This window comes from Schistocerca gregaria, chromosome X (genome assembly GCF_023897955.1).
Source record: "Schistocerca gregaria isolate iqSchGreg1 chromosome X, iqSchGreg1.2, whole genome shotgun sequence".
Classification (NCBI taxonomy): Eukaryota; Metazoa; Arthropoda; class Insecta; order Orthoptera; family Acrididae; genus Schistocerca; species Schistocerca gregaria.
The window spans coordinates 706,022,212-706,045,898 of NC_064931.1; the positions used below are offsets into that span (position 1 = coordinate 706,022,212).

Here is a 23,687-nt window from a genome sequence, read left to right on the forward strand (position 1 = left end):
AAGCGTCACTTCTCAGCTGCAAACAAAATGATGATCTACGTACTACACGTTCCGTGTTTCGGTAACTCCGGTTAACTTCACCGCAATATGAGGAACGGCGAACAGGTTTCTACATATTCTCTGGGCCATTGTAATGTGGACGGTGATGGTGTGGGGGGGGGGGGGGGGGAGAGGGGGAGAGAGAGAGAGAGAGGGAGAGAGAGAGAGAGAGGCCTGCTAAAGCTGGCCTCTCTCTCAGACAAAACATTGACGTATCTTGACGGGGAAATCTGGATAGGCGCCAAGTAAAAAAGAGCTCAGAAGTGAAGTGACAGACAGCTGCTTCCAGCGGTCCGGCTAGCAGTCGCCGCCGCCTAGCTATGCGGGATCTCCACTCGCATTTGGAAGGGCCCCCGCTTCAAATACCCGTCCGGCAATACAAAGTGACGTTCCCCTCAGTTTCCTGAAATCACGCCATTTACTGCAAATATCTGCCGGTAACTTTCTGCAAAACATTTCGTCCATCCTATGTGGTCAACACGTGACGGACAAAAAAGTATTTCCTTCTGATGAAGTAGTCCCTAGCAAACTCTATTTGTCCATGGCTAAATCAGAAAAAGGCTTTGGAGGTTAGGTATTTGTTATCTCTGCTCTATCACGATGAGGAGGGTCTGCAACTGCGTATGTCACTCCCTTGCAGGACCGACAACTCAGTCCAAAAGACACTGTGGTGAATAAAATTAATCACTTCTGCCTCTGCAGCTACTTGCATAGATTCTACATATTATGCGCCCGATAGTTTTCACCACAGTTTTCAACAGTAGAATAGTTCATAAATTCTCTAAAATTTTTCATCGCTTCATTGGATGCCATCCAAGTTCCCGCAGTGGTACAAATGCTGTCTTCAAGCCACATGTTATAACTTTATAATAAAAATGAAGAAATTCTTCCAGCTGTATTTAAGGTGTCGATTTTATTTTGGCAACTGGTTTCAACGTTGTAACAACGTCATCTTCAGGCCCAACACTTGTTGACGTCAGCTGCGTGCGGCTGATGCTAGAAGTCAGTGGTGAGGTATGGACGTGCTCCGTGAGGAAGGTGGTTAGTAACTAGTACTAACTAGTTGCCAAAATAAAATCGACACATTAACTACAGCTGGAGGAATTTCTTCATTTTTAATATAAATTTATACCAGCTGACGTCCGACTGTCCTCCACTTCAACCATGGATGTACGAAGATTAAACATGTTACAACGGTAATTTGCGGAAATCGCCAGTTAATGACACAATGATTCTGTGGGATGACTGTCAACAAGTAAAATTCGCTAAACATGACTAAAGAGTAACATACACGGTGTTACCATTATAATAATAACTGCGTGTGGCGCAGTGGCGGGGTGCACATTACAGTCCTTCATAGATAATGGATATTGCCAAATGTGCCAATCTGAAGTAAATAGCTCAGCTGTGGGAAAGATGAAGCCGAAAGTTACGAAGCAAACATCTTGCCAGTGAAATGCGAGAGCCTACAAATCATCGTTTGGCTTACGCTGTAGAGTGCATCATGAGGTTATGGGGACACGAAACGCCACAGATTCACAGAAGCCGACGTGATTTATACATTTATATGGTTCTGTTATGAATGCAGGCTATGTTAATAATAATTTTATCTTTAAACTCTTCCATTGGTACGTGTTTGCATACAAAAACAGGAATATGGGATTGTGGATCTGCCTTGATGCAAAACACTTGTTATTTATTTATTTATTTATTTGTTTATTCCCCAAAACTAGTTTCAGTGACAAATATCGCCAACATTACAACACTGAGTTTGCTCGAATAAGAGACGTCAGAAATTTATGCAAAGGTTTCGTTTCAGTGAATGTAGCACCTTGTGTAAGTATTTTCAAGGGACTAAGTGGTTTACACGAACGATCCTGCTTGGATTTTTTTATTACTCAGCGGATCAACGGAAAAGTTGAAATTTTCTGATACTCACGGATCACTTCGACTAAGTAGTTCCGCCCCAGGATTCTGTTATTGGTCTAATATATACACTACTTGATTAAAAGTATCCGGATACCTCTATTTAATACGGAATTGACCACTAAAAGGGAATCCACTAGTATAAAAGGAGTTTGGGAGTACTGTGTTATCAGTACAGAAGCCGTACCAGCAGAATCGTTTGCTCAGGGGAGCTCTCTCAGTCGGGTCGGGGATTTTCTCCGTCCGGAGACTGGGTGTTTGGTGTTGTCCTCATCACATCATCATTTAGGAAGTGGCGAGGCTGCAAATGGACAGATTGGGAAGTTAAATGGGCGCTGATGTTGAGCGCCCCGCAAACCATAATCAGCAGCAGCATCATCAGCAGCAGCATGGCTGAGTGACTTCGAACATGGGCTATTCATCGGATGTGTCGTGAGTAACAAATCTATCAGGGACACTTCAATCCTTCTAAAGCTGCCCAAGTCTATTGTTGGTGAGGTGACTGAAGTGAAAACGCGAAGGACGAAGACAGCTAAACCAAGACCAGGTAGACCTCATGTACTCACTGATAGCAGACGTCGAGAAGTGCAGAGGTTGATAGTAAAAAGTCGCACGACGTCAGTGGAAAGAAGCAATCGTATGTTCCAAAATGCTACCAGCAGTCCAGGTGGCACAATGACTATGCGTAGGGAGTTAAAAAGGATGGGGTACAATGGTCGGACAGCTTCTTATCAGCCAAATATTTCTGTAGTCAGTGCTAAGCAACGTTTGAGGTGGTGTAAAGAGCGACCCCACTGGGTAGTGGAAGACTGGAAATGGATGATTTGGAGTGATAAATCACGCTACACCTTCTGGAAATCCGATGGAAGTGTTAGGTTTGGCGAATGGTTCGAGATCGTTACTTGCCAAAATGTGTAGAGCCAACAGTGAAGTACGGATGACGTGGTATTACGGTATTGGGGTGTGTTTCGTGGTTAGGATGTGTTCCCCCTATCGTGCTTAAACAAATGCCAGATGCGGAAGGCTATGAACATATTTTATAGCATTGTGTATTGCATAAAGTTGAGGAACACTTCCGAGACGACTGTATGAAGGTCAGCCGGTGTGGCCGAGCGGTTCTAGGCGCTTCAGTCGAACCGCGCGACCGCTACTGTCGCAGGTTCGAATCCTGCCTCGGGCATGGACGTGTGTGATGTCCTTAGGTTAGTTCCGTTTAAGTAGTTGTAAGTTCTAGGGGACTGATGACCTGGGATGTTACATCCCATAGTTCTCAGAGCCATTTGAACCATTTGACTGTATGAGCATGACAATGCACTCCGTCGTAAAGCAGTCTGTCAGGCAACAGTCCGTGGACAATAAAGTTCCTGAAATGGACCGGCTTCCTCAGAGTCCCGACTTGAACTCTATGGAAATTCTTTGGAATACATTAGAACGTCGACTCCGCTCTACACCACAGCTTCCAACATCACTACCTCCTCTGGTTTCGACTCTTGAGGAAGAATGGTCTACCTTTCCTCCAGAGACATTGTCACGTCAGTCCAACTGTACCCAGCACAGTCCAACACGTCCTAAAGCCGAAGGGTGGACATACCCGAGAGTAATGTTCACTAGAGGTGGGCCAAACGGTTATTCTGGAGTAACCGTTATCACAGTTCCAGTTATTCTTTGATAACCGTTATCGTTAACGGTTATTAATAACTGCCAAGCTATTTTTCGCTAGCGAATACCGAATACTCCGAGGGACTACAGTTAAATAACGAAATAGTTGGAATCCATCAGTTTAGTTATCAGTATAACTGCGAGTAGTGTGAAATGGCAGAAATGTCGTATGAATCGTGTCATAACCTTAACTTATTAACTCCGGGTACATTTTAGTTGATGTTAGAACGATTATTAGTGTTTCATATTATATGTTTGTAGGTTATCGGTCGCTATTAGAAATATTATCTTCGCAGCTGCGACAAAGTACGCAGAACTTCGCCACAGCACTGTTTAAGTAAAATGTTAACAACGTGCGTTTTTAAGTGTGAAGTAATATGTAAACTGAGTACTGTAGGTTAAATTCGAAGTTTAATTTATTGTGCTGCTCACATAATAAAATAAAGTGTACAGCCTTGTAATACAACAAAAAATATACGCAATGTGACAGATTCGTTTACTCCTGTGCTGAAAAAGCTAGTCCTATTGGGGAAAGTGTGAGTACGCCAATCCAAGTTTTATGTCAGATTTGGAAACTGCTCGATTTCTCCAGCTACAGCATGTTTATAACATATGAAGACATGCAGATCGAAAAGGTTGACAGTGTTACATTTCTGGGACTACAACTCGATAATAAATTCAGTTGGGAAGGGCATACCACATTTTTTCACTCTATTATTTCATAAGGGAGCATATTCTGTGTTAACTTATCAAACGTAGCAAAAGTTTTTCGCATGTAAAAGCGTGTAATGAAAATCGTTTGTGGCATAAATTCAAGAACATCATGTAGGAACCTGTTCAAGGAACTTTGTATTCTAACTACTGCTTCCTAGTATATTTATTCCTTAATGGAATTTGTTACAAGTATTTCCAACCAATAGCTCGATACATAATATCAGTACTAGAAATGGGAACAGCAATCTACATAAAGACCTAAGATCACTTATCTTGGTCCAAAAGGCGTCCAATATTCAGGAACATGCATTTTCAATAAACTGCCAACAAGTAACCGGACACTTCCCTTGAACAATTTAGGTCGACCATAGGGGCCCATACCAAAACATCAATACCCACAACTAAAAGTACGAAAATTGGAATCGGACATTTCCCTTGACCTACATAGGTTAACCTCAAATGACGATACTAAAACATCAACACATACAACTATGAAAATGAGAATCGGACATTTCCGGTGACCTATAAAGGTCCACAACAGCTACTGATGCCAAAAAACCAACACCTACAACTGCGAATAATACAACCACAATCCCAAAAGTCCACACATCAATCATCTCTACATAAATTAAATCACATTCTATACTCCATAAATACACAAAACATCACAGCTAGAAAAAAAAATTAATTACCACCAGCAAATTCCGGCGGCCCCCTCCCCCCCCCCCCTCACACACACACACACACACACACACACACACACACACACACACACACACAAAACTAACTCATAAACACCGTGCCGTAATGACATTCACACACCACAACACCTTTACGTCGAAGCAGACGGGTGGAATCAGACGCTTCCATTGACCCCTCCTTCTACTCTGTAGATGAATATCGTAACAGAGACTGATATACCAGCTTAGGTAAAAATTCTGCTATATTTCAGTTTTGACAGCACTTGGTTGCAAGTCAAGATCGGGTATTCTGTATATGATAAATTTATTAAAAGTGTGTAACTGTGTTTTATTCTGACAGCGTATCAATTCTGTAAATATTAGCAGTTACTGTGATATATTCACATATTTTGACAATCTCCTGACAAATGATGAGGATAATAATTATTATATTCAACTGTATTATGTTATACTTTCTGACATGTTATTTGTCATTCGCGATGGCCAGCGGCTATTTCCGAAGAAGTATGTAAATATTTGTTCGCTCCAGTAACTATCGTCTCTGAAATATCACTGGAGTCACTGTATCAGGAACACAGATACACAGTTATTCCGTTACCAACTTCCAGGTAACCTGTAATGGTAGCCCGATAACTGCCAGAGAGAGAGAGAGAGAGAGAGAGAGAGAGAGAGAGAGAGAACTATGAGCCAATAACGATAACTGCCAGAGGAAAATACCGATCTCTGACTTATTTCCATAGTCGCTCGAATTCCTTATGGTACCTCTCTTTATACAGCCCGTCCAAGCTAAATTGACATATGAGGCGGTGGCTTAAGGGAATGACCGTACTTGTTAAAGCCTGTACTGCAGCTCCTATCAGCCACCGCTCGGACATTAACTTTATTTAATTGTTTGTGCTAAAAGTAACGACAGCGCATGATATAGTACACAGTTCTTACCAACAGATGGCGCACAGTCTCACAGTTATTCCCATGGGCTATAGAACGCCTTCCAAATGGTCTTCGTCTCCCTAGTTCCTAGCCAGATCTCCGATGAGTTGACGGGAAAGCGTAGTACGATCTTCGGTCAACAGATGGCGCGAGGCACTGTTGACATTAGACAGTTACTGAAATATCTGCCTGTATCAGAGGAACGGTTATCGCAGTAACTGTTACTTTTCGGTAAACGGGTATTTCTATCAGTTAGGTTATTTTTTGCCACCTCTAATGTTCACTAATTGTTGGCTAGATACTCTCAATCAGACAATATACATAAAGCCTGCAGTGAAATCGACGAAGATGAAACTTAAATCTTCAATAGAAAGTACGTCATGTAGCTTTAGTGCTAAGAGAAGTACCCGCAAAAATATGGTCGAGACTGTGTCCGATTTGTCTAGGAAATACCGGGTGATCAAATAGTCAGTATAAATTTGAAAACCGAATAAATCACGGAATAATGAAGATAGAGAGGTACAAATTGACACACATGCTTGGAATGATATGGGGTTTTATTAGAACCAACAAAATACAAACGTTCAGAAAATGTCCGGCAGATGGCGCTTCATCTGATCAGAATAGCAATCATTAGCACAACAAAGTAAGACAAAGCAAAGATGATGTTCCTTACAGGAAATGCTCAATATGTCCACCATCATTCCTCAACAATAGCTGTAGCCGAGGAATAATATTGTGAACAGCACTGTAAAGCATGTCCGGAGTTGTGGTGAGGCATTGGCGTCGGATGTTTTCTTTCGGCATCCCTAGATACGGCGGTCGATCACGATACACTTGCGACTTCAGGTAACCCCAAAGCCAATAATCGCACGGACTGAGGTCTGGGGACCTGGGAGGCCAAGCACACGATCATCACGAAACGACGCGCGCTAGAGATCTTTCACGCGTGTAGCAACATGGTTTTTTTTTTTTTGTTCTAATAAAGCCCCATGTCATTGCAAGCATGTGTGTCAATTTGTACCTATCTACACTATTCCGTGGTTTATTAAGTTTTCAAATTTATACTGACTTTTTGATCAGCCGGTATCTTAGATTAAACCTGGGCTAGCGTCGTGCTCGGGTTTTTGCAATTCCCAACCTTCGCCGTCCCTGTCAAGTTTTCTCTGCACTCCCCCCCTTTACTTACCGTCGTCTGTCAGTTATTTCCGTTCTACGTGTTAATAAAGCAACATATTTTAAGGAAGATTGTGTACCTCCTACGTCTCGTGCATTTTTATGTATAAATAAGTCCAGGAAAGCGTTCGTAGAATGAATAATTCACCGCGGGTTTAAAAGTCGGTGTTTTGGGAAATTACACAGTGAAAGCAGGACGCGGGGGGCGCCCTGCAAGTGTGCACTCGGTGAGCACCAATTGCTACTTCCTTGTTGCCGGCGCGGCGCGCGCTCGCTACCTCTCGCAACAGGGCAGCTTTCGGAAGGGCTGCGGCCTTGTTCGCGAGCAACTAACAGACAAGTCCGGAAGAACGGATAGACTGCACATCTACATCTGTACTCGGCGAATCACCGCGTTGTGAGGTAGACGGTACTTTTTTAATTACTGTACCTTACATTAAAGTTTCTTACCACGGCTGAAGCGTGGATGTGCGTGTATGTACAGTGTTATTTCCTTCATTTTACCTATACTCGATAAATACACTACTGGCCATTAAAACTGCTACACCACGAAATTTAACCGACAGGAAGAAGACGCTGTGATACGCAAATGATTAGCTTTTCAGAGCATTCACACAACGTTGGCGCCGGTGGCGACACCTACAACTTGCTGACATGAGGAACGTTTCCAACCGATTTCTCATACACAAACATCAGTTGACCGGCGTTGCCTGGTGAAGCGTTGTTGTGATGCCTCGTGTAAGGAGGAGTAATGCGTATCATCACGTTTCCGACTTTGATAAAGGTCGGATTGTAGCTTATCGCGATTGCGGTTTATCGTATCTCGACATTGCTGCTCGCGTTGGTCGAGATCCAGTGACTGTTAGCAGAATATGGAATCGGTAGGTTCAGGAGGGTAATACGGACCGCCGTGCTGGATCCCAACGGCCTCGTATCACTAGCAGTCGAGATGACAGGCATCTTATCCGCAAGGCTGTAACGGATCGTGCAGCCACGTCTCCATCCCTGGTCAACAGATGGGGACGTTTGCAAGACAACAACCATCTGCACGAACAGTTCGACGACGATTGCACCAGCATGGACTATTAGCTCGGACACCATAGCTGCGGTTACCCTTGGCGCCGCCAACACAGACAGGAGCGCCTGCGATGGTGTACTCAACGACGAACCTGGGTGCACGAATGGCAAAACGTCATTTTTTCGGATGAATCCAGGTTCTCTATACAGCATCATGATGGTCGCATCCGTGTTTGGTGACATTGCGGTGAACACACATCGGAATCGTGTATTCGTCATCGCCATACTGCCGTATCACCCGGCGTGATAGTATGTGGTGCCATTAGTTACACGTCTCTTGTTCGAATTGACGCCTCTTTGAACAGTGGACGTTAAATTTCAGACGTGTTACGACCCGTGGCTCTACCCTTCATTCGATCCCTGCGAAACCCTACATTTTAGCACGATAATGCACGACCGCATGTTGCAGGTCATGTACGGGTCTTTCTGGATTCAGAAATTTTCGAATGTGCCCTGGCCAGCACATTCTCCAGATCTCTCACCAATTGAAAACTTCTGGTCAATCGTGTCCGAGCAACTGGCTCGTCACAATACGCCAGTCACTACTGTTGATGAACTGTGGTATCGTGTTGAAGCTGCATGGGCAGCTGTACCTGTACACGCCATCGAAGCTCTGTTTGAGTCAATGCCCAGGCGTATCAAGGCCGTTATTACGGCCATGTGGTTGCTCTGGGTAGTAATTTCTCAGGATCTATTCACCCAAATTCGTTGAAAATGAAATCACACGCCAGTTCTACTATATTTGTCCAATGCATACCCGTTTATCATCTGCATTTCTTCTTGGTGCAGCAATTTTAATGGCCAATAGTGTATTTATGCGGCTGAGGAATATTTGTAATTTGTGCTTCGAAAGAAGTTTCTAGGAATTTGAAGCCACTTTGACTATTTTTCGACCGTGACTGTCTTAAGAAGTATGTAAAGGTTTTTTTTAATTACCCCTACCTGTCACAAACTTCCAACTATTGTATTACTTATTTATTTAGCGACATGTTTTGAGGTTAATCTCATCTTCAGGCTAAATGGCATTACTAAAACAACTTTAAATTAAGGCCATACAGATTTTACGTAGTCTCTTCGTGAATGCTGTGGTCATCATGTGGAAGAAGAGAAAATTTAGTACGAGGTGATGTCACTTTGGAAGCTGGACTGATGTTTACACGAGAATGTTGTGTAACGGTCACTTAACTTTCCAAGATACTGCAATGTCAGTGAGAATTTGTGAGCAGTGACCAGGAGAGGCACGGAAATGGAGGCACCCCACCGCATCACTACGAGATTGCCACACCAGAAGAGAAAAGTGAATGACCGTTACAAAACAGACTCTAAAACCAGGTATGTTCTCAAGTAAAATAATAGTGCACATCAGTCAGATTCAGCTGTATCTTTAATGAAGCGCCTGGTCGTTCCTATACATAATGTCACAATAGACAGATATTACTCTTCAATTGATTTGGCCGACGATATATGGAGGAATCACAAGCTAACCTCAAGAACGGAAAGAGATCTCAAAAAGACAATTATGTTCCAGTAAATTTGCTTTCAGTGATTCTAGTACTGGAAATATTCCAATCACATTTGTTTCGTATATCCCCTGTGAAAAAAAAAACACAAACAAGAAAACAGTAAACCTTCTGTAGCTATCGACTCTACGTTACGACGCTGCAATTGGTTCACCTATTGACACTACGAACAAAACAGTCATAAACTGATATAATGAGACGAAAGGTGGCGTTGACACAATCGATCAAATGGTGATGTTCTTGTAGACATACACTCTTTCTGCTCAACTTCATAGAGTGGAATAAGACAAAATCTAATAAGCGAAGGCTTTTCCTTCAAGAATTGGTACTGCAGATCACGAAACGATACATTGAAGAAAGGGCTACGAATATTAGAGGACTCCAGAAGTATGTGGTTTCTGCAACTGGAGGTATTCTCGGGCACGACGTCAAGAAGAAGTTCGCTGCAAAGGAAGCTGAAGAAGAAAGGGGGAATGTCATTTGTGCTTGTCGTGAAAGGCAGTCAAAATCAGTTAGTACAATACAGTGAACAGAACAACAATGAACTGTAACAAAAATGGTTCAAATGGCTCTGAGCACTATGGGACTTAACATCTGTGGTCATCAGCCCCCTAGAACTTAGAACTACTTAAACCTAACTAACCTAAGGACAGCACACAACACCCAGCCATCACGAGGAAGAGAAAATCCCTGACCCCGCCGGGAATCGAACCCGGGAACCCGGGCACCCGGGCGTGGGAAGCGAGAATGCTACCGCACGACCACGAGATACGCGGAAACTGTAACAACTGTAAGAGATACAGATGCAGTAAACACACCAAGAAAACTATTTTATGTTCCAAGTGTGACGACGTTTCCGAAGAAAGTGACGAATAAGTGATCCCAGAAACTATGCTATGTAAACTGCTGTATTTAACTTAAAATATCAACAATATTTTGTAGTCCATTGAAGTGTTCTTAATAACTCTGTAATGACTTTTCCTACCAACGTTAAAAGATACTGCTGAAGGATATAAGACTAAATAAACTTAAATGATGGAAAAAGCGAAAAATACCAAAAGCGTTTTTGTAGTGAGTGTTAAAAGAAATTTGCTGTTTCTAGACCTTTATCAAACATCAATAGTCCTTTATACAATGTTTTGTTAATAAAGGTCAATAAAAATTAAAGAAATCTTAATTATAAAAAATTTTGTGGTGGGCACAGTGTCCCCGTTCCCCCTCGCATTGCGCGTTATGAAAAATACGTCGGTACTGAAAGGGTTAAGCAATTTGTTGTGCTGAGCGTCGTCAAAACACCTCATTTATCTATAATTAGATCTGAATTCGAATGCCGATCCAGCTATTTGCTTATGATCTGTACCTTATGCTTAACCCTTTCCTTGTCACCCATCGAGAGGTTCTTCAGCAACGGTCGAATTGGTCTGACGTCTTCAGAAATTCGCAATCTTGAGGGATTGCTTCGGTTCTGAGAAGTTTGCTGGCAAGGTGGTGAGTACCACCGGGAAACGCTGATTTACGTATAGGAGTCAGGATCAAACGGCGCTGATGTAGTGTCTCGCTCTCGTCCTCTCTCCGTCTTTTCCGTTCACCCCTGGAGTGCTGCAAGGCGGCGCTTCTCAAAGTGTCTCCCGCGCTGCAGGAATCCGGCTATAAAAAGAACACACGGATTGGGGAGAATCGTTGCCTCCTTGAGATGAAGACCAGGCATGAAATGGGCACTCCATCCTCCCTTTTCTGTGACACACACGTGAGACTTAAGTTCCGGATTGTCACTTTATACAGGGTGTTACAAAAAGGTACGGCCAAACTTTCAGGAAACATTTCTCACACACAAAGAAAGGAAAGATGTTATGTGGACATGTGTCCGGAAACGCTTAATTTCCATGTTAGAGCTCATTTTAGTTTCGTCCACCTACGCTCAATGGAGCACGTTATCATGATTTCATACGGGATACTCTACCTGTGCTGCTAACATGTGCCTTTACAAGTACGACACAACATGTGGTTCATGCACGATGGAGCTCCTGCACATTGTCGAAGTGTTCGTACGCTTCTCAACAACAGATTCGGTGACCGATGGATTGGTAGAGGCGGACCAATTCCACGGCCTCCACGCTCTCCTGACCTCAACCCTCTTTGTGGGGGTATTTGAAAGCTCTTGTCTACGCAACCTCGGTACCAAATGTAGAGACTCTTCGTGCTCGTATTGTGGACGGCTGCGATACAAGACACCATTCTCCAGGGCTACATTAGCGCATCAGGGATTGCGTGCGACGGAGGGTGGATGCATGTATCCTCGCTAACGGAGGACATTTTGAACATTGCCTGTAACAAAGTGTTTGAAGTCACGCTGGTACGCTCTGTTGCTGTGTGTTTCCATTCCATGATTAATGTGATTTGAAGAGAAGTAATAAAATGAGCTCTAACATGGAAAGTAAGCGTTTCCGGACACATGTCCACATAACATATTTTCTTTCTTTGTGTGTGAGGAATGTTTCCTGAAAGTTTGGCAGTACCTTTTTGTAACACCCTAATATATATATATGACAGAGGGAAATATCAAAGGAAGGAAGAACAGTCAAGGATCCGTAGAGTGCTCCATAGTTCCTAGGTAACTGTAATGACAGATAAATTGAACTGTAGAGAATGACGACGAATCCGTTCTCACAGGGTACGAGAACATCACGATGGAATTCGAGCGGGTAGATATTTGTGACGTAATAACGAGGAGTGTAACGTTTTGGAGAATTCCCAAAAATGAACAACAGAATAGCTCACGTAGAATTTTCAATACATGAACCAATACGACGCAAAAGAACTTTCTTTGCCTCAGGCAAAACCAACACTTGCCATACTGGAAAACAAATTACTAAAACTTTAGTGCCGTATTTGTTGGTTTGTGTACAAGAACCCGCATGCTATGGGTACGATTTCTTGTCATAAAATGTCGACAAAGAGTACGTCGGTGGTTGCACATGTCACATACCTTTGCTGAAAAAGTATAGATGGCAACGTAAATCTCTCCACAAGCGAAACTCAACCGATGTTTGTGCACGCCTCCACTGATCAAAATGGTTCAAATTGCTCTGAGCACTATGTGTCTTAACTTCTGTGGTCATCAGTTCCCCAGAACTTAGAACTAATTAAACCTAACTAACCTAAGGACATGAGACATATCCACGCCCGAGGCAGGATTCGAACCGTCGACCGTAGCGGTCGCGCGATTCCAGACCGTAGCGCCTACAACCGCCCGGCCACCACGACCGGCTCCACTGATCACGTGAAATTGAACATACTGTTCGAAATGACGGTGCGGAGACAAACAAGTTTAAGATGCGAGGTGCGTTCAATAAATAATGCAACACTTTTCTGGAATCAGGCTTGTTTTATTCAGGAATCCAATACACCATATTATTCCTCTCTCTTATGGCTACAAAACCATATTTTTTAACATAACCTCCGTTCAGTGTGACAGCCTTACACCACCTTACTAGGAGGGCCCGTATGCCCGTATGGTACCACCCTACTGGTCGCCGTCGCAGACCAAGTCTTACTACATCAATAACCTCCCAATCGTCCGCGTACTGCTTCCCGAAGGGGGCGTCCTTTACTGAGCCATACAGATGGAAGTCTGAAGGTGTCAGACCCAGACTCTAAAATGGATTAGGAAGAACAGTCCAATGAGGTTTTGTGAGCTCCTTTCGGACGCGCAGATCTGAATGAGGTCTGCACGGAGGAGAAGTTCCTTTGCATTTTTGTGGCCACAATTACGCGGAATTAGTTTCTTCAGTTTACTGGCGGTAGTACACTACTGGCCATTAAAATTGCTACACCAGGAATAAATGCAGATAATAAACGGGTATTAATTGGACAAGTATATTATACTAGAACTGACATCCGATTACATTTTCACGCAGGTGCATAGATCGTGAGAAATCAGTATCCACAACAACCACCTCTGGCCGTAATAACGGCCTTCATACGACTGGGCATTGATCCAAACAGAGCTTGGATGGCGTGTACAGGTACAGCTGCCCATGCAGATTCAACACGATACCACAGTTCATCAAGAGTATTGACTGGCGTATTGTGACGAGGAAGTTGCTCGGCTACTATTGAACAGACGTTTTCAATTGGTGAGAGATCTGGAGAATGTGCTGGCCAGGGCAGCAGTCGAACATTTTCTGTATCCAGAAAGGCCCATACAGGACCTGCAACATGCGGTCGTGCATTATCGTGCTGAAATGTAGGGTTTCGCAGGGATCAAATGAAGGGTCGTAACACATCTGAAATTTAACGTCCGCTGTTCAACGTGTCGTCAGTGCGAACAAGAGGTGACCGAGACGTGCAATCAATAGCACCCCATACCATTACGCCGTGTGATACGCCAATATGGCGATGACGAATACACGCTTCCAATGTGCGTTCACCGCGATGTCGCCAAACACGGATGCGACCATCATGATGCTGTAAACAGAACCTGGATTCATCCGAAAAAATGACGTTTTGCCATTCGTGCTCCGAGGCGCTCCTGTCTGTGATGCATTGTCAAGGGTAACCGCAGCCATGGTCTCCGAGCTGATAGTCCATGCTGCTGCAAACGTCGTCGAACTGTTCGTGCAAAAGGGTATCGTTTTGCAAACGTCCCCATCTGCTGCCTCAAGGATCGAGACGTGGCTGCACGGTCCGTTACAGCCATGCGTATAAGATGCCTGTCATCTCGACTGCTAGTGATACGAGGCCGTTGGGATCCAGCACGGCGTTCCGTATTACCCTCCTGAACCCATCGATCCCATATTCTGCTAACAGTCATTCGATCTCGACCAACGCGAGCAGCAGTGTCGCGATACGAGAAACCGCAATCGCAAAGGCTACAATCCGACCTTTATCAAAGTCGGAAACGTGATGGTACGCATTCCTCCTCCTTACACGAGGCATCACAACAACGTTTCACCAGGCAACGCCGGTCAACTGCTGTTTGTTTATGAGAAATCGGTTGGAAACTTTCCTCATGTCAGCAGGTTGTAGGTTACGCCACCGGGGTCAACCTTGTGTGAATGCTCTGAAAAGCAAATCATTTGCATATCACAGCATCATCTTCCTATCGGTTAAATTTCACGTCTGTAGCACGTCATCTTCGTCGTGTAGCAATTTTAATGGCCAGTAGTGTACTTCAGAGTTTATCGTTGCACCATGAGGAAGGACATCAAATAGAATAACGTTTCAGAGTCCCAAAAGACTGTCGCCATGACTTAAACGGCTGAGGGTGCTGCTATGAACTTTTTTCCTTCAGAGGCGAGATGGTGTGGCGCCACTCCACAGACTGCCGTTTTGTTTCCGATTCAGGGTGATGAACCCATGTTTCATTGCCTGTGATGATGGTCTACAAAAAATTGTCACGATAAGCCTCGTAATGCACAAGCAATTCCTCACAGACTGTACTTCGTTGCTCTTCACTTGGGCGGTGAGGAACACCCCGACTGGTGGACGAGTGTCAGCACTACCAACAGAGAAGTCCAGTTCAGCAACGAGGTATTTGTGATCCGTCTATCATGTCGAATGAGAACATCTGCACGTTCCAATCTGGGTGCGGCACGAGAACACGCGGGAGATCGGACAGGTTTGCGCGACCTACCTGCGATGGTGACAGACGCCTCGCCCAACGACTCACATTTCTTTTGTTCCCTGCCAGTCTCCGAAAAACATTCTACAATCGTCTATGAATATCTGCGTTGCTCTGGATTTCCGCCAAAAGAAGCTCAATACCAGCTCTCTGTTTGGAACGCACCTCCGTTACAGACGCCGTTTTGAATGGTACGTGTAGCATCGCCGCCTATCGCAACTTCATGAAACTGTAGGTGCTAAAGCGGGAATATTCCATGATGTCCCGCAATGAATTCCGCATTATTTTCAACTGAAATCGGCCGAGAAAAAAAACACTGTTGCACTGCTTATTAAAGACCTCTCGTACATGTACACTCATGCTCATAAATTAAGAATAATTGCAGAATGTGGTGCCACACAACGTGGCACTACACAGAACTGGCGCTAATAGCATAGGCACATAGGGAACACACACGACACAGATCTCTAAGTCCACGGTATTGGTGGTAAGTTGAGAAAACCGTCCCGAAGCACATGTGCTACGAAACACCACTGTTTCCTGAGGATGTACCCCGACATCAATATGGGATATGATCACCATGCACACGTATAGAGGCCGCACAACGGGTTGGCATACTCTGGATCAGGCAGTCGAGCAGCTGCTGGGGTATAGCCTCTCACTCTTGCACCAGTCGCTGTCGGAAGTCCTGAAGTGACGTAGGGATTTGAAGACGTGCAGCCATACGTCGACCGAGAGCATCCCAGACGTGCTCAATGGAGTTTAGGTCTGGAGAACAGGCAGGCCACTCCATTCGCCTGATATCTTCTGTTTCAAGGTGCTCCTCCACTATGGCAGCTCGGTGGGGCCGTGTGTCATCAGCCATCAGGAGGAAGGTGGGGCCCACTGTACCCCTGAAAAGACGGACATACTGGTGCAAAATGACGTCGCGGCTCACCTGACCTGTTACAGTTCCTCTGTCAAAGACACGCAGCGGTGTACGTGCACCAATCATAATCCAACCCCACACCATCAAACCACGACCTCAATACAGGTCCCCTTCAAGGACATTAAGGTGTTGGTATCTGGTTCCTGGTTCACGCCAGATGCCAGATGAAAACCCGGCGACAATCACTGTTCAGACTATACCTGACCTTAACCTGGGATCACTGTTCCAAAGACAATGTACTGTGTTCTTGACACCAGGCTTTACGGGCTCTCCTGTGACCAGGGGTCAGTGAATCGCACCTTGCAGAACTCCCGGCAAATAAGCCATGTCTGTTCAGTCGTCTGTAGACTGTGCGTCCGGAGAAAAGTGCTCCAGTGGCTGTGGTAAGGTCCCGAGCGTACCTGGAGTACTCTGTCGCCGTCTGCGGGCACTGATGGTGAGATATCGGTCTTCTTGTGGTGTTGTACACTGTGGACGTCGCGTACTGTAGCGCCTGGACACATTTCCTGTCTGCTGGAATCGCTGTCATCATCTTACAATCACATTTTGTGGCACATGGAGGGCCTGTGCTACGACCTGCTGTGTGTGTTTGACCAGCCTCCAGTGGCACTAGTATTCTACCCCTCATAACGTCATCAATGTGTGTTCTTTGAGCCATTTCCAACACAGTCACCATTAGCACGTCTGAAAACGTTTGCACGCTTATTCGCTGCACCTCACTCTGACATGCACCAACACACCTCTGTGTATGTTGACTGCTGCCAGCGCCAACGTGCGACGATCGCAGGTCAAATGCACCGCATGGTCATACCCCGAGGTGATTTAAACCCGCAAACCGCCCACCAGCATTATCCTTAATTTATGAGCATGAGTGTATTTCATCCTCTTGGGCGTACTGGGCAGGCATTGTAGCTGTTGACCCTCCAGGAGGACGCGACTAAAGAGTTTACATTAACAAGTCACCGAGGTCTTTCTTTATCAACAACGTTATTGCACCTGGGGGTGAAGGCACTTCAGTCGTCTTATCGGGAGTGAGCGCGTTATCGAGGTTGGTAGTATATGCATAAACTGACCTAAACGCATTGACAGTACTATGTGTTTTCCCTAGCCGCCGCTGCTCTTATTTACTGTAGTGTCAGCCTGTGTTTCCGATAACGGCCAAGAGCAATAATAGCGTGGCTGAGTAGTACTAGCCTACTCTCGCAAGGCTCGGGGTGTTTTCCTGGTAGCTTCACACGGCGTCCGGTGGCGCCAACCTCGCCGATAGGCAGCCTGGCTATCGCGGCCCAGAGCGCTATACGCAGGGCACGACTTCCTCACGCCACGTCACGTGCCTACCGACGCCACGCGAGTATACGTCCGTGGAAGATTATTAAGGCTACTGCCCGACCGTGCTGCGGCCAATTACCACCCCGGGCTTCACGCCGGCCGCACCTGCAGTCCACCGATCCCCCTCGCCCTTAGCACCTGTCTCCGAGTCTCCTCCGACAGCCACCGGCAACCGACGTTCCTGGTGACCGTCGTTGCGAGGACATACTCTGAGTGCCAGGCTGAACTGACCATCATCCTCGGCCCCTCCCGTTTCGAAGCTTACTGGGAATCGTGGACTTCATCGAGTAGGCGCATCCCAGGCAGCGTCTAGGTGAGACATTTCTGTCTTTATTTACACTGATGGGCCAAAGAAAATGGCACACCTGCCTAATATCGTGTAGGGCCCCCGCGAGCAAGCAGAAGAGGCGCAACATGACGTGACATGAACTCGACTACTGTCTGAAGTAGTGCTGGAGGAAACTGACACCATGAATCCTACATGTTTGTCCACAAATCCTGAACGGTACGAGAGGGTAGAGATCTCTTCTGAACAGCGCGTTGCAAGACATCTCAATAATGTTCATGTCTGGGAAGTTCGGTGGCCAGCGGAAGTGTTCAAACACAGAAGAGTGTTCCTGGAGCCACTCTGTAGCAACTCTGCACGTGTGGGGTGTCGCATTGTCCTGCTGGAACTGCCTAAGTCCGTCGGGATGCACAATGGACATGAATGGATGCATGAAAAAGTCCAGATCTTTAGCTGCTTACAGATGTTGATGAATAGCAACGGGGACAGTTGAAAATGTGCGCCCCGACCGGGACTCGGACCCAGGATCTCCTGCTTACATGGCAGACGCTCTACCCGACTGAGCCACCGATGGCACGCTCCCCGTGAGACCCACACTTCCAACGTACTGTCAACACGCTACATTAGTAGTGCCCATGCCCACTCCGATCTGTTGTGGAGCACGGTGTTTCTCGATTTCAACGTGTGGCACAAAACTGTGTACAACATATTGAACGTGTCTTGCGAAAGTCTGACGACAGTTAAATGCCGATTTCATTGTTGCTTTTTATGTCGGTTTCGGCCTAAGGACAATTACAAACCGATGTTTTCCATATGATGTGGATGGGCTTACCTAACTAACTGTGCAATAACTGTTGAATACCAAATTTGTGCGTTCATTCACATTGCACGGTACGTTTGGTTTAATGTGGAACTCGCACCACAGCCGTCTTATTGCGATTCATCAGTCACATTTAGCCGAACCCTTTTACGTGATGACGCAAAGCAGTGCCACCTAGTGGGAAAATTTTCTTCTTTTCCGTAACGTTTCGCCGTTTTTCGATAACATTCCGTTCAAATCTGATGTCATTCTCAGCAGTTTTTTTGCTTTTTGGAACTGGAACGTTATAATGACTCTGTACATACACGGCTTCTTTGATGACAGGATCTCAGTAGGCAGATGCATGGAATACTATTCCTGTTTCACAAACAAGAAACATTGTGCGAAATAACCACAGAAATCAAACAGGGGCGTACGACGAACGCATCCGTTAGGACAGGGAGGCAGAATTTGGCATTATGAGTTACGGCAGCAGACGACCGAAGTGAATGCCTTTGCTAACAGCACGACATCACCCGCAGCGTCTCTCCTAGCTTCGTGACCATATCGGTTGTACCCAAGATTACTGGAGAACAGAGCCCTGATCGGATGAATCTATTTCAGTTGGTAAGATCTGATGGTAGGGTCTGAGTGTGGTGCAGACCCCACGAAGCCATGGTATGAGGAGGGCTATGCGAGAGGCGTTCAATGAATTCGAAAGTAAATTTCTATGTACTGACTTGGCAGAAAATCCTAAGAAATTTTGGTCCTATGTCAAAGCGGTAGGTGGATCAAAACAAAATGTCCAGACACTGTGACCAAAATGGTACTGAAACAGAGGATGACAGACTAAAGGCCGAAATACTAAATGTCTTCTTCCAAAGCTGTTTCACAGAGGAAGACTGCACTGTGCTTCCTTCTCTAGATTGTCGCACAGTTGACAAAATGGTAGATATCGAAATAGACGACAGAGGGATAGAGAAACAATTAAAATCGCTCAATAGAGGAAAGGCCGCTGGTCCTGATGGGATACCAGTTCGATTTTACACAGAGTACGCGAAGAATCCTAAGGAAATGCAATCCGACAACAAAGGAAGTAGGTTACAGTACGCTTTTTCGCCCACTGCTTGAATAGTGCTCAGCAGTGTGGGATCCGCACCAGATAGGGTTGATAGAAGAGATAGAGAAACTCTAACGGAGAGCAGTGCGCTTCATTACAGGATCATTTAGTAATCACGAAAGCGTTACGGAGATGATAGATAAACTCCAGTGGAAGACTCTGCAGGAGAGACGCTCAGTAGCTCGATACGAGCTTTTGTTAAAGCTTCGAGAACATACCTTCACCGAAGAGTCAAGCAGTATATTGCTCCCTCCTACGTATATCTCGCGAAGAGACCATGAGGATAAAATCAGAGAGATTAGAGCCCACACAGAAGCATACTGACAATCCTTCTTTCCACGTACAATACGAGACTGGAATAGAAGCGAGAACCGATAGAGGTACTCAGGGTACCCTCCGCCACACACCGTGAGGTGGCTTGCGGAGTATGGATGTAGATGTAGATCCAAATTGTCTAAAATGCACTGCGGAAGCTGGTGGTGGCTCCATAATGGTGTGGGCTGTGTTTACATGGAATGGACTGAGTTCTCTGGTACAACTGAAGCGATCGTTGACCGGAATTGGTTACGTTCGCCTACCTGGTGGTCATTTGAAGCCAAACAACGACGGAATATTTATGGAAGACGATGCGCCATGTCACGGAACCACAACTATTCGCGATTGGTTTGAAGAACATTCTGGACAATCAGAGCAAATGACTTGGGCACCAGATCGCCCGACATGGATCCCATCGGACATTTATGTGACATAATCGAGAGATCAGTTCGTGCACAAAATTCTGTAATGGCAACACTTTCGTAATTATGGACGGCTCTATAGAGGCAGCTTGGCTCAATATTTCAATATGGGACTCCCAACGACTTGAGTCCATGCCACGTCGAGTTGTTGCACTACTCACGGCAAAAGAGGTCCGACACGATATCGGAAGGTATTCCATAATTTGTGTCACCTCAGTAGTTGCTGGTAACTTCCGATGATGTGTTGCGTGTCACCCGTTCCAATGAGTATATGTGACAGTCCTAACATTTTAACAGTCTGTACGTTGCATCCATCAGAAACTGGTGTGATTTACAAGAACAGTTCCCGTGACAGAAACAAAATGCATAAAAGGAACGACTTACATATAGAAACAGCATTAACCATCCCTGTATTGACCGACCAAATGCAACAGGCAAGGCCGCGCGGGATTAGCAGGGCGGTCTGGGGTCGCTTCAGTCATGGACTGTGCGGCTGGCCCCGGTGGAGGTTCGAGTCCTCTCTCGGGCATGGGTGTGTGTGTTTGTCCTTAGGACAATATACACTCCTGGAAATTGAAATAAGAACACCTTGAATTCATTGTCCCAGGAAGGGGAAACTTTATTCACACATTCCTGGGGTCAGATACATCACATGATCACACTGACAGAACCACAGGCACATAGACACAGGCAACAGAGCATGCACAATGTCGGCACTAGTACAGTGTATATCCACCTTTCGCAGCAATGCAGGCTGCTATTCTCCCATGGAGACGATCGTAGAGATGCTGGATGTAGTCCTGTGGAACGGATTGCCATGCCATTTCCACCTGGCGCCTCAGTTGGACCAGCATTCGTGCTAGACGTGCAGACCGCGTGAGACGACGCTTCATCCAGTCCCAAACATGCTCAATGGGGGACAGATCTGGAGATCTTGCTGGCCAGGGTAGTTGACTTACATCTTCTAGAGCACGTTGGGTGGCACGGGATACATGCGGACGTGCACTGTCCTGTTGGAACAGCAAGTTCCCTTGCCGGTCTAGGAATGGTAGAACGATGGGTTCGATGACGGTTTGGATGTACCGTGCACTATTCAGTGTCCCTCGACGATCACCAGAGGTGTACGGCCAGTGTAGGAGATCGCTCCCCACACCATGATGCCGGGTGTTGGCCCTGTGTGCCTCGGTCGTATGCAGTCCTGATTGTGGCGCTCACCTGCACGGCGCCAAACACGCGTACGACCATCATTGGCACCAAGGCAGAAGCGACTCTCATCGCTGAAGACGACACGTCTCCATTTGTCCCTCCATTCACGCCTGTCGCGACACCACTGGAGGCGGGCTGCACGATGTTGGGGCGTGAGCGGAAGACGGCCTAACGGTGTGCGGGACGGTAGCCCAGCTTCATGGAGACGGTTGCGAATGGTCCTCGCCGATACCCCAGGATCAACAGTGTCCCTAATTTGCTGGGAAGTGGCGGTGCGGTCCCCTACGGCACTGCGTAGGATCCCACGGTCTTGGCGTGCATCCGTGCGTCGCTGCGGTCCGGTCCCAGGTCGACGGGCACGTGCACCTTCCGCCGACCACTGGCGACAACATCGATGTACTGTGGAGACCTCACGCCCCACGTGTTGAGCAATTCGGCGGTACGTCCACCCGGCCTCCCGCATGCCCACTATGCGCCCTCGCTCAAAGTCCGTCAACTGCACATACGGTTCACGTCCACGCTGTCGCGGCATGCTACCAGTGTTAAAGACTGCGATGGAGCTCCGTATGCCACGGAAAACTGGCTGACACTGACGGCGGCGGTGCACAAATGCTGCGCAGCTAGCGCCATTCGACGGCCAACACCGCGGTTCCTGGTGTGTCCGCTGTGCCGTTCGGGTGATCATTGCTTGTACAGCCCTCTCGCAGTGTCCGGAGCAAGTATGGTGGGTCTGACACACCGGTGTCAATGTGTTCTTTTTTCCATTTCCAGGAGTGTACAAACTACAGCCGCACTCAGCGTGTACTCTCCTTCAGTCCAACAGTGGCCGTTGAGAGACAAACCATACTTCAGCCGAAATTATGTGGGCATCAGGTAAGTAAATTTGAAGTATGGAATGTCGCCTGCTCACTACAATATGAAACGCAATAAATATAGGTGCCAATAACTTACGGGAAATAAACAGTAACATAGTGAACCTCATAAAATACGATGACAACATACAGTGGTTTAGACACTGTACGAATACGTTGTCAATGGCACAAAGCACATCTAGAGCACCATTGTTAACATGTTACGATTATTGTTATGCACAGAAACGGGCACTTGATGCTGAAAGGCAAAAGAGAAACAGACTGGTGGCATCTAACGAAATCAACATCGGTACCAATGTTCTTCCATAATAGACACCACGTAATCTCTTGATAGCATAATATGGAAGTTCAGTGACTTATTTCGCCGACTAAATAAAGTACTAACGGCCTAGTGATATCTCCTGACTTTGAAGACGGAGTAAGACGTCGAAAGCTGAATACAAATCTGACGCGGCAAGAACTCTGATGTATTTATTCAAGAATGTCGCCACGTTGTCATACAAATGTAATAATTATCAGAGTGACAGAAGACGACTAAAGCTATTTTACCCAGTTGCCGTGTGAGTGTGGAATGCATTGTTTCACCCCATCGTTGATTTAGCACTAGAACGCTAGGCCTCCGGATATGAACTGCTATTCAAACCATTATCTACCTAACGCTCGCTACAGATCCTAGGAGCTTGTAAGGAGGTCACACGAGAAGTGCTTGACAGCGTGATATACGGCTACAGCGTTCTCCAGTATCAGCTGTCGGCTACATCTGGGGCACCAACCAAAAAGATATTGCTACCAAAAATGGATAAGTGTAAAATAACTGCGTTAAATTCGTAAGTGATTATCGAAGATTCGCTGATAAAGTCATGAGAACATAGCGGAGTCGTCAATGGACTCAGACACTCAACATGTCGATAAGACAGCTATAAAAATATTCTATTTCTTCCCAAATAAAAATATCACCAGAACAGTAACACGTCTGAACAAGTAAAGTTTGGCGGATTTTTAAGGAGCTGATATTCTGCTTTCGTCTACTACTACACCAGTTATT

General features: G+C 45.8%; 1 protein-coding gene and 1 non-coding gene across 3 annotated transcripts in view; both read right to left on the reverse strand.

The window, feature by feature from the left end:
• LOC126299298 (tyrosine-protein phosphatase 99A) overlaps positions 1–23,687 on the reverse strand; it is a 476,034-nt gene that overhangs the window by 419,367 nt on the left and 32,980 nt on the right. The gene's annotated exons all lie outside the window — the stretch shown is intronic.
• Positions 18,409–18,483, reverse strand: Trnat-ugu (transfer RNA threonine (anticodon UGU)). The gene has a single exon. It is a non-coding gene; the product is annotated as a tRNA-Thr (tRNA).